Below are 9,491 nucleotides of genomic sequence, written 5' to 3'. Positions count from 1 at the left end.
ACTTAGAAAATAGCATTTTCTTTGGATTCTGAATCTTGTACCTTTTGCTTATCTCTGGGGGCTAAAAATAAAAAATAAAGAAACAAAAAACTCCCATAGCTAAGTTTGGGGCTCTTCTGGGAGAGAATAACTCTGGTATCTTTTAAGTTAACTATTGTTGTATACAAACCATGCCAAACAATGAGACTTTATTTAACTTGTGCATCTATGGAGTGACTGGGAACAAAACTATTGGTCTTTGGTTGCTTTGCTAGTCTTATCTGGGCTTATTCACGTGTCTGAGTGTTGGGGGTGGTTAGATGATCTAGCCATGACTTGAGAATTCTGGCTCTGCTTTACATTTCCCATGCTCCTCAGAGCACTGGGCTAGCCTGGGAATATTCTTCTTACAATACAGCCGAGGTCCCAAGAGAGAGAGTGTGAAGGCCGTCAAGTCCCATGGAGCTGGTGTACTGTCCCTTTTATCCCACTCAGTTAGCCAAGACAGTTCATATGGCCAATCCAAAGTCAAGGGACAGTGAAACACAATCTGTCCCCTTCCATGAGAGGAGCTGCAAAGTCACATGACATGCTTGGCTAAGGGGAGATGTGAAGACTTGGGCTAATCATGAAATTTATATTCCTGTTTTCTGGATAGAATCCAAAGAGGGAGTATGACCCAAGCATGTCACCTGGCAAATAGTTGTATGATTTGTTTACTTGCTGTAACACAAAGAGACAGACCTGCAGGGGCCATCAGTGGTTATAACTAGCAATGACCCACCAGATCAGGTTCTGAGAACCATGTAGAAGGCTGGATGGTCACTGGGAATGCATTCATGACTCTGTGACACTTTTGGAATCTAGACATAATCTCCAGAAAAGAGGCTGCATGTGTGTTAAGTAGGGGAGGGAAACAGACCCAAATTGACTGAAATTGAATTTTTTTTTTACACTTTAACATATACTAAAACATCTTATAGTTCACCAGTTTTTAAAACTCACTGAATAACTCACTTGAATGGTTCAGCAACTAAGTATTCCAAATAACACAGACCAGCACTGTCCAACAGAAATGTAGTGTGAACCATACGTGTAATCTAAAATTTTCTAGCTGTCACATTAAAAATTGTAAAAAGGGACAGGTGAAATTAATTTTAATGATACATTTTTACTCAACCTAACATAGACAAAATATTATGAGATTTAGTTTTTAATCACTAATTAGAATGGGGGATTGAAATAAAATTAAGTTTAAAATAATAGTTTTAAGGGCCTGAATCCCAGCTACTTGAGAGGTAGAGAGCTGGTGGACAAGGTTAGAGGCCAGCCAGACAAAACGTTAGAAAGATTACCCTCCCATCTCAAGAAATAAGCTGGGTGTGGTGGTTCACATCTGTAATTCCCAGTGATGTGAAAGGCATATACAGGAAGATTGTAGTACAGGCTGGCCAGGGCCAATAATAATAAAAAATAAATAAATTGAGACTATTTGCAAAAGAACTTAAGCAAGAAGGATTGGGAACATGGCTTGAGTGATAAAGTGCTTGCCTAGCAAGCACAAGGGCTTGAGTTCAAACCCCAGCACCACCAAAAGGAAAAAAAAAACACTTCTAGAACATATGAGGTTCTGATCTGCAGTTTATGTCAGCTTATCCCTATTTTCCTCTATTCTTTAATTTATCCACAAATTCTATTTTCTGATAAAGCCATGGCTTTCTTAGACCTCTCCACTTCCAGTATCAAAACATAGTTGACTTTTTTTTTATTACCAAGCAACAATTTTCTTTTATAACTTCATAAGAGTGACTGAATAGAGAGGAGATATGGTATTCTTGAGATTCAGAAGCTAAATGACCAACGAAGTTCACCCACTGAATGACTTGGTCCCTAACACAGGCTAGTGACTGTGATTCAGATTCTTCCGCAGTGGCTTTAAGCTTCGTTCCATATTTTGGACCCTCTTCATTGACCTCAAATATTAAATTTAGGAATAAGCAGAGTTTACTGTGCATTTTTTTTCTCATTTGACCCATCCCCCAAACTTCTATACTTCCTTCAAATTCTGCAAAGAGCAGAAAATCAAGGGCAGGTTGGGGAGATTTCAACGACTATTCAGCCATAGTTCTTTTTTTCCTCCTTAAAGATGCTCTTGTTCTTAATTCCAATGTGATATTTCAAGTGTTGCTAATATATCCTAATAAAAGAATCAAAGCATGGAAAAAAGTTGCTTTGGACACACTTCATTTTTAACTTTGTAAACAAACTATGCTGGAGTTTCACTCCCTGGATTATTAGGCTTGGCTTTTCTCCAACTAAAAGAGAAAAATGTACCAGTTTGTTTATAGAAGGCATCACTTAATAGGGGGAATAGATAGGTTGAGCTAAATCGTTTCCTTGGCTATGGCAAAACTCGCGGTAGGACCAATGTCATGTAACAGGAAGAAGATGTGAACAATCAAACAGATGTTGAACTCTTTGTCCATTAGCGTTTTAAGTCTAAAAAAAGACCCTGAGAGGCATTTGCAGTATCCTCATGTAACAGGGTTTAGTAACCATTCTCAAAACACAGGCAAGTTTTCCTCCTAAAATAGGTAGTTGTTTTAGAGTTCTGTGGGAAGCCTCTCACCCAAACCTCTTGCCTAGGAGGATCTGTGGACAACAACAAATTAAATCCTTCTAGAAATGGTCATCATTATTCTTGTTGGCTGGCCACCAGACAAGGGGCTGCTACCGATGGAACAGTTTCTTCTTACTTAGAGTCCGTCTTTGATGGCAGGACTCCTGTACATAAGATGGGAAGTTCTCCACTGAGAAAAAGTGAGGCAGTTAACTTGGCAAAGACTTTTGACCAGCATGGCTCCTGGGCTCCTGAACTACATCCTCTCTCCTCCCTTGCACCTTTGCAGCCCACTTATTGACTTCCATAGTGAGGATAGAAAAAAGGCTTTTGGCTCCATTTCCAGATCAAACCATAGCAAATCACTCAGATCCAGTTGTTCTTCTCCAACAGAAAAAACACGCATACTTACTCTTCCATTTTCATACACAATAATGAAATTCCAAATCATTAGCACCTAGGAGGAAGCTCTTTATTCTTAAAAAACAAATCAAAATGAAAAACTAAAGGCTTTTTCATCTCCCCTAGAGGAAAATATTTATTTCTTTTAAGAGAGGATGGGGATTGTCCTTCTCTCTTGAGTGGGCTTTGCTAGTACTAAACAAAAATAAAAGAGGAAAAAAAAAATCCTGAAAGTTGAGTTTTCATATGGGTGTTATAGGATGATTTAGGCCTCAGGCCCAAACTCCTGGGTTTCATAGCAGATCCTCTTTCATGGAACTAAAATTGTAGCTCACTCAGGTTCATCATTTACCTAAGATCCAAAGGAGTAAATGGCAAAATGTGGATTAAAATTTGAGATTTTCCTGATTCTAACAGTCACAGTACTTCCACTGTACCGGGGCATGTAGCTTTTAAGTCTGGTCTTCACTAAAGAATATATATCATAAGGAAAAAGGGATAAAGGAGAGTCATTTTAACTTAACACTGAGATGTGGGGTAAATAGACATGAAATACATTGAACAGGAAAAAATAAATCTGAATGCTCCCTTTCATCCTTCTTTTCTCTCTCTTCCTCTTAAGAATGCTCAGCCCAGAGTTCAAGGAGTAGTTGGAAGGGGATGGATGTTAACTAAATGATCAAGGCAGAAGCTGATTCTGATTCCATTAGAGCTCAGCCTAAAAGCACTTTTCTTCCTTTGCGGGGAAACACAGATCAACTGAAAGGCAGTTGCCAGACCCTTTGCTTATTTCCTGTCGGCTAATGGACCATGAGGGAAAGATGCTCATGCAGCTAGAGATGTAGCCCAAGAAGGTGCTATTGAGCTTGTGCTAGGCATCAATCACAGAGGCCTCCTTTAAAGCATCTTTTTGTCTGTGTGACCAAGTCAGGAATTTCGGTGCCAATTTTATCCTTTTCTTTGAGTTTGATCCAGATTTAGACATGGGATTGATTGATTGATCAATTGATTTAATGAAACAATTAGCTAGCCAAGTAAGGAATTTCAGGTCAGTCTGAGAACCAGTTATCCCCCAGTTGTGTTCTTACTAGAGTTAATCTCAGGAGTGATTGATGGATTTACTCATCATCTATTCACCTGTTTCGCAATGGTTTATTTGTGTGCTTGGCAATGTAGTACTTGGTTAGAGTTAATAGAATTGGCTATCCATTTCTGAGAGTTGTACTTTTGAGAATTCAACCAACTGTGGATGTTGTGCTACATAGACCTATGATGGCAATGTCTGTACATGTTCAGTTCAGACATGTACTTTTTTTCTTATATCCTGGTCCCAGACCTTCTGAGCCTGGTTTTTTAGCTATTCCCTTGATTTTGTGAGCCATCATTCTCATGTAAAATTCCCTTCCTGCTCCAGTTAGCCAGTGGCCAGGTAAGGGTTTTAGTTGAAAAGAAGAGAAAACAGAAACAAAACAAACAAACAAATAAACAAACAAAACTCTGCCTAACTTGAGTAGAAAAATGTTGGGATGACATCAAATGACTCACAAAACTGGCAAGAAGCCTGAGTTAATAAGTTTTAGAAAATAGGTGGGAAGTGAGGGAAATTACATAGCCAGAATCATAGCCAAGTTCCAGTCACAGGGGTAGCCTGGCAAGGAAGTATTGATACAGTCATGGAGCACCTGGCCACTCCCCTTGGCATCCCACAACACTCTGTGCTGTCCCTAGTGCTATCACTACTGGGTGCTGGATGAAAAGAATCCAGTTTCCTTGCTTTTCCATACCACTCACCCCAGCTTCAGAGTTCCAGGCAGAAGGACGTGAGTGGCTGAGCCTAGAATGATTAGTTTCTAATGTTGGAGGATAGACCTAGTACCTTCTATCATATAGTGGTGGATTCTTCAAATACTGAAAAGGAATTTAGATACTGATGAAAACTATCTACTTTAACAGAAGGCAGTGGTCAAAGTCTAAAATCAAGTGGTCTCCGTTTAATCTTGGCTCTGCTGCATGGTTTCCAAGCTGTGTGATTGTGTGTTAATTTCGTAACTTTTCTAAGCTTCAAAGTTCTCATTCGTACAATGATGGGAATTATAGTGCCTAATCATTAGGGTTGGTATGGAGACTTTATAAACTAATTTATGTAAAGTGGTTGTCACAGTTCTGGTGCACAATAAACATTTAATGAATGCATAAATTCCTATCGTCAGGATATAGAATCAAATCTTTCTCAATGGAATGTTTGAGGGAGTCACCTGCACTCCATGAGATTTGATATGCATAATAAAACCTATTAGCCAACCCTGAGTTAGAATGGTACTCAGAAATTTAGCCTACATTGTATGGACATATGAATACAAAAAAAAAAAAAAAAAAAAGGAATTTAGCCTAGGTAGGTACATGGTTGGGGTTAGGAAGTAGAGGCAAATGTGCACATGGCCATTGCTTACAGTAGGGTTGGAAAACTTCTGTAAAGGGCTAGGAAGAAAATATTTCAGGCTTTGTTTGCTATATATGGTCTCTGTTGCAGCTCCTCAGTCCTGCATTGTAGTGCAAAATTAGCCATAAACAAATAAGCATTGCTGTATCCCCACAAACTTTATTCACAAAACCAGAAGGAAGGCCAAAGGTTGTAGACTCCTGGTCTAGGTAACTGATGATGGTAATTATGATGATGATGATGGGAATAAATGGGGGTTTCAGCACTAAGCATTTTATATATTTAATTCTTGCAACAATCCTTCGAGTTGTTTCCCCAAATTATAGTGAAAAATCAAGATTTAGATGAGCAAAATGGCTTTGCTAAGATATTTAGCAAATAAGAGATAGGCAAAGTATTCAAATCCTGGTTTGTTTGACCTAAAAGTTTACCCTTTTCTATCATAAAACCAAGGGAAAGGGGCCAAGCAGGAGTGGAATAGCAGGTGATGTGAAGAATCTTGTAGTTTGCATGTTAATGTTCAGCCTGATTTATTCAAAGAAAGATAATAGACAAGGATTTGGCATAAAGGCTCTGTTCAGGGATTAATTTGGCTCCAGGATCTACTTTGTTGTATCTCTTAGGAACTCAATTACAGATTTAGATAATTTATAGATATAAGGAGGGATTAAGGGAGAGTAACCACCAATAATGAGATTATTTAAGTCAACAGAGGGCAAAGTACAAATATCTGACTACCAACTTTGGAAACCTGCCTATATTTGGGGTTTATTTTGTACATCAATGATGTTTAAACTTTAGCAGGTGTCAGAATCACCTAGAAGTCTTGTGTAAATGTGGGTTGTTGGGTTCTACCCCCAAAGCCTTCTGTTCAGTAGGACTGGGGTGAGGTCTGAGATTTTGTACCATTAACAAGTCCCCAGAAGATGTAGACACAGCTGGTTTGGGGAACCACACTTAAAGAACAATTATATATTACAAAAGACTATGGGAATTGGTGAGCACAAATGATGTATTTGTTAGGGGTCTTTGACATGAATTATTCTTCAAAGGAACTGATGCGAAATGGTCATTATCACTCCATGTTATGATTTGGATATGAAGTATTCCCAAAAGGCTCATGTGTTGAAGGCTTGATCCTTAGCTGGTGGATCCAATCAATGAGGCATGATTTTGGATAACAAGGGCTCTGACCTCATCAGTGGACTAATCCATTTATAGTCATCATTTGATGACATTATTGTGAGGTCATAAAAACTGGGAGGTGGGGCCTCGCTGGAGGACGTGGGTCACTGGGGATGTGTATACCTTGTCTCTGGTCCCTCCTATTTCTATGCTTCCTGGCTATCATGAAGCGAGGAACTTTGCTCTACTTGCCCTTCCACAATGATATTCTGCCTTGCCTCAGGCCCAAAGCAATAGAGCCAGCTGACTGTGGACTGAAACTTTCTGAAACCAGGAGACAAAATAAATCTTTCCTCCCTTTAAGTTGCTTTTCCTCAGGTATTTCGCCACTGCTATGAGAACTAACACACTCTGTATGATGGATCTTATTTTTACCTTTACTGTAAGGACCTTTTCTTTTGTTAAAAAAGTAGGTGGGTGGTAGAAACCATGCAGCAATATTTAGTATGAGACCCAAGATTGTAAGCTGGAGAGTGCTTCAAACTGGTGCTGTAATGCTCTGAAAGTTCTCTTTGGCTTGGGTTTGTCTCTTAAGTGGCTTCTTGCTGCATATAATACCAAAATACCTTTACATAACACTTTGTACTTGATACAAATCTTCTCAGTCTTCTTGTATCCTGGGAATCCTGGTTTTATTTATTTGGGTGTCTGTCTGCTTATTGAATTGTGAGCCTTTAACCACATCTGTATTTTCCATGCCACTTGGTACAGTGCATGACACACAGTAAAAGCTGAATAAATGTTTCTTGAATGGGCTGAGGTTATGGGCCTGGCAACCATAGAAATAGGAGGGACCAGAGACATCAGCAACACTACTATTGCTATTAATCTATAAATTTCTAAATGCTTTATACAGAAAATGCAAGGTAATATTTCAGCTCAAAATTTAATAGCAGGTAAGCCAGAAAGAAAAAATGTCACATCCACAAAACAAAGAGACCCTTCAGTTGAGTAGTAAGTATCATATCAGCTATTTACTGAATGTCTCATATTTTTCAGGAATTGTTTTAGGTGGGAACACACATAATTTCTAATTTCAAGTTTTTCCTAAGACTGTGGAATAGGTTCTATACTCTCTTTATAGATGAGAAACTGTAGGCTTCTAAGTTTAACATCATTTAACTACATGTGCCACAGCACAAAATGGAATCCACTTGTGTTTGACACTAAAGACATTAAGCACCTTTTTTTCCATTAAGATTTTTCTCTCAAACATATTCTCAAAGCCATCCAAATGTTAACTTGTCCACTGCTCATCTGATTACAGATCAGTACTGACCACATAAGAATGTCAACTCAAAATGGAGAAATTACATCCTGGCCACAGTAGGGAAAGCAAGAAATGGTGCCCATGCAGCCATCAAACCTTCCAATTATGTTACTTTTCACCTCATTAAAAAAGAAAAAGCCAGTCTGAGCTCTCTTGAAGAAATCTTTGAGTTGTGAATTGCACACTTAAGCTATGTCTTATAGCTCTAGGGTAAGGCAGTAAGAAGTGCAAGGAGTAAGGGAGGACTAAGAGGCTTGAAAAAATAAGTTCAGATTATCATCTGATTGCAAATGAAAGAAATTTGTATCCTTTTCCTTCAAACAGTAATGACCCTGTGCTTGTGAGAGATGGATAACAGAGGTTTCATGATCTTTCAGTAGGTTTCTATAGGGTATCCTTTATGCACTAACCTCTTGAAATCATTTCAGTCCCTTCATTCAAGCCAGTCTGTGAAAACCAGTTCTGTTCAGGCTTAGATCAACTTCAAGTGGGGACAGTCAAGTATTCCCCTCTCTCTCTTCTCACAATAAACTTCTCTGATGTCATGATGCTGGTCACCTATGGGAATATTCACAACCCTTAAGTGCAAATTAGTCAATGCCCCCATGATATCACCCACAACCCACAGGAGGCAGAAAATGACAAATTTATTTCTTTGTTAGATGGTTCTGAGATGCACTTTGGTAGATGTTCAGGAAGGTCCTATGGGATCAAGTAGTCAGCAGCTCATCATGGTGCTCAAATAAGTAACTCATTCCTGTGTTCACCTTCCTTTCTTTCCGATTTTGCATCCTCTATCCCTTACTTCTTCCTGCTTCTAGGGATAATATTTCTAAATAAACTATATAGTCACATAATAATACTTTGCCTCAGACTCTTTTCGAGGGAACAAACTCAAATAAAGACAGATTCTAAGAGTAATAATAATGATTAACTCAAATTTGCCTAGCATTTTCAAGTACTAAGCTGTTTTTTTTTTTGCACAATACCCATTTTACCCTTACAACAATTCTGTGCAGCGTGTAGTATGTGGATTGCTATTATTTTCATGTCCTAGATAAGACAGCTGAGATTTCAAGAGGTGAAACAGTTTATTCAAGGTCACAGAGAAGGTAACAATAGAGCAAGAACAAGAATATTGTTTTTTGAGTGCTTAGGCCAGTGTTCTTTCTGCTTTGACTGTGTGCAGAGTCCTGGAGCATTTCTTTAGATTGTCCTTTTTTCCAGCCATGTAAAGGATATTCCATTTCCCCACATCCTTCACAATGCTGCTGTTACCCAGACTTTGCAATTTTGTAAATCTGATAAATATGAGATAGATCCATCAATGAGATGGATCTCACTGCTCTTTTAATATAAAATTTTTTAAATGAAGGAAGTTTTGCCAGGCATGGTGGCTCAAGCCTGTAATCTTAGCTACTTGGGAAGTAGAGATTGGGAATATTGTGGTTTGAGACCATCCCAGGCAAAAAATTTGCAAGACTCCATCTCAACCAATGGGAAGCACAAATAGGATAGTGGCCCAGGCTGAACAGGCATTAGGAAGACCCTATCTCAAAAATAACCAAAACAAAAAGAACTGGGAGCATGGCTCA

Source organism: Castor canadensis, chromosome 1, assembly GCF_047511655.1.
Source record: "Castor canadensis chromosome 1, mCasCan1.hap1v2, whole genome shotgun sequence".
Taxonomy (NCBI): Eukaryota; Metazoa; Chordata; class Mammalia; order Rodentia; family Castoridae; genus Castor; species Castor canadensis.
Note: the sequence above shows the minus strand (reverse complement) of the source record.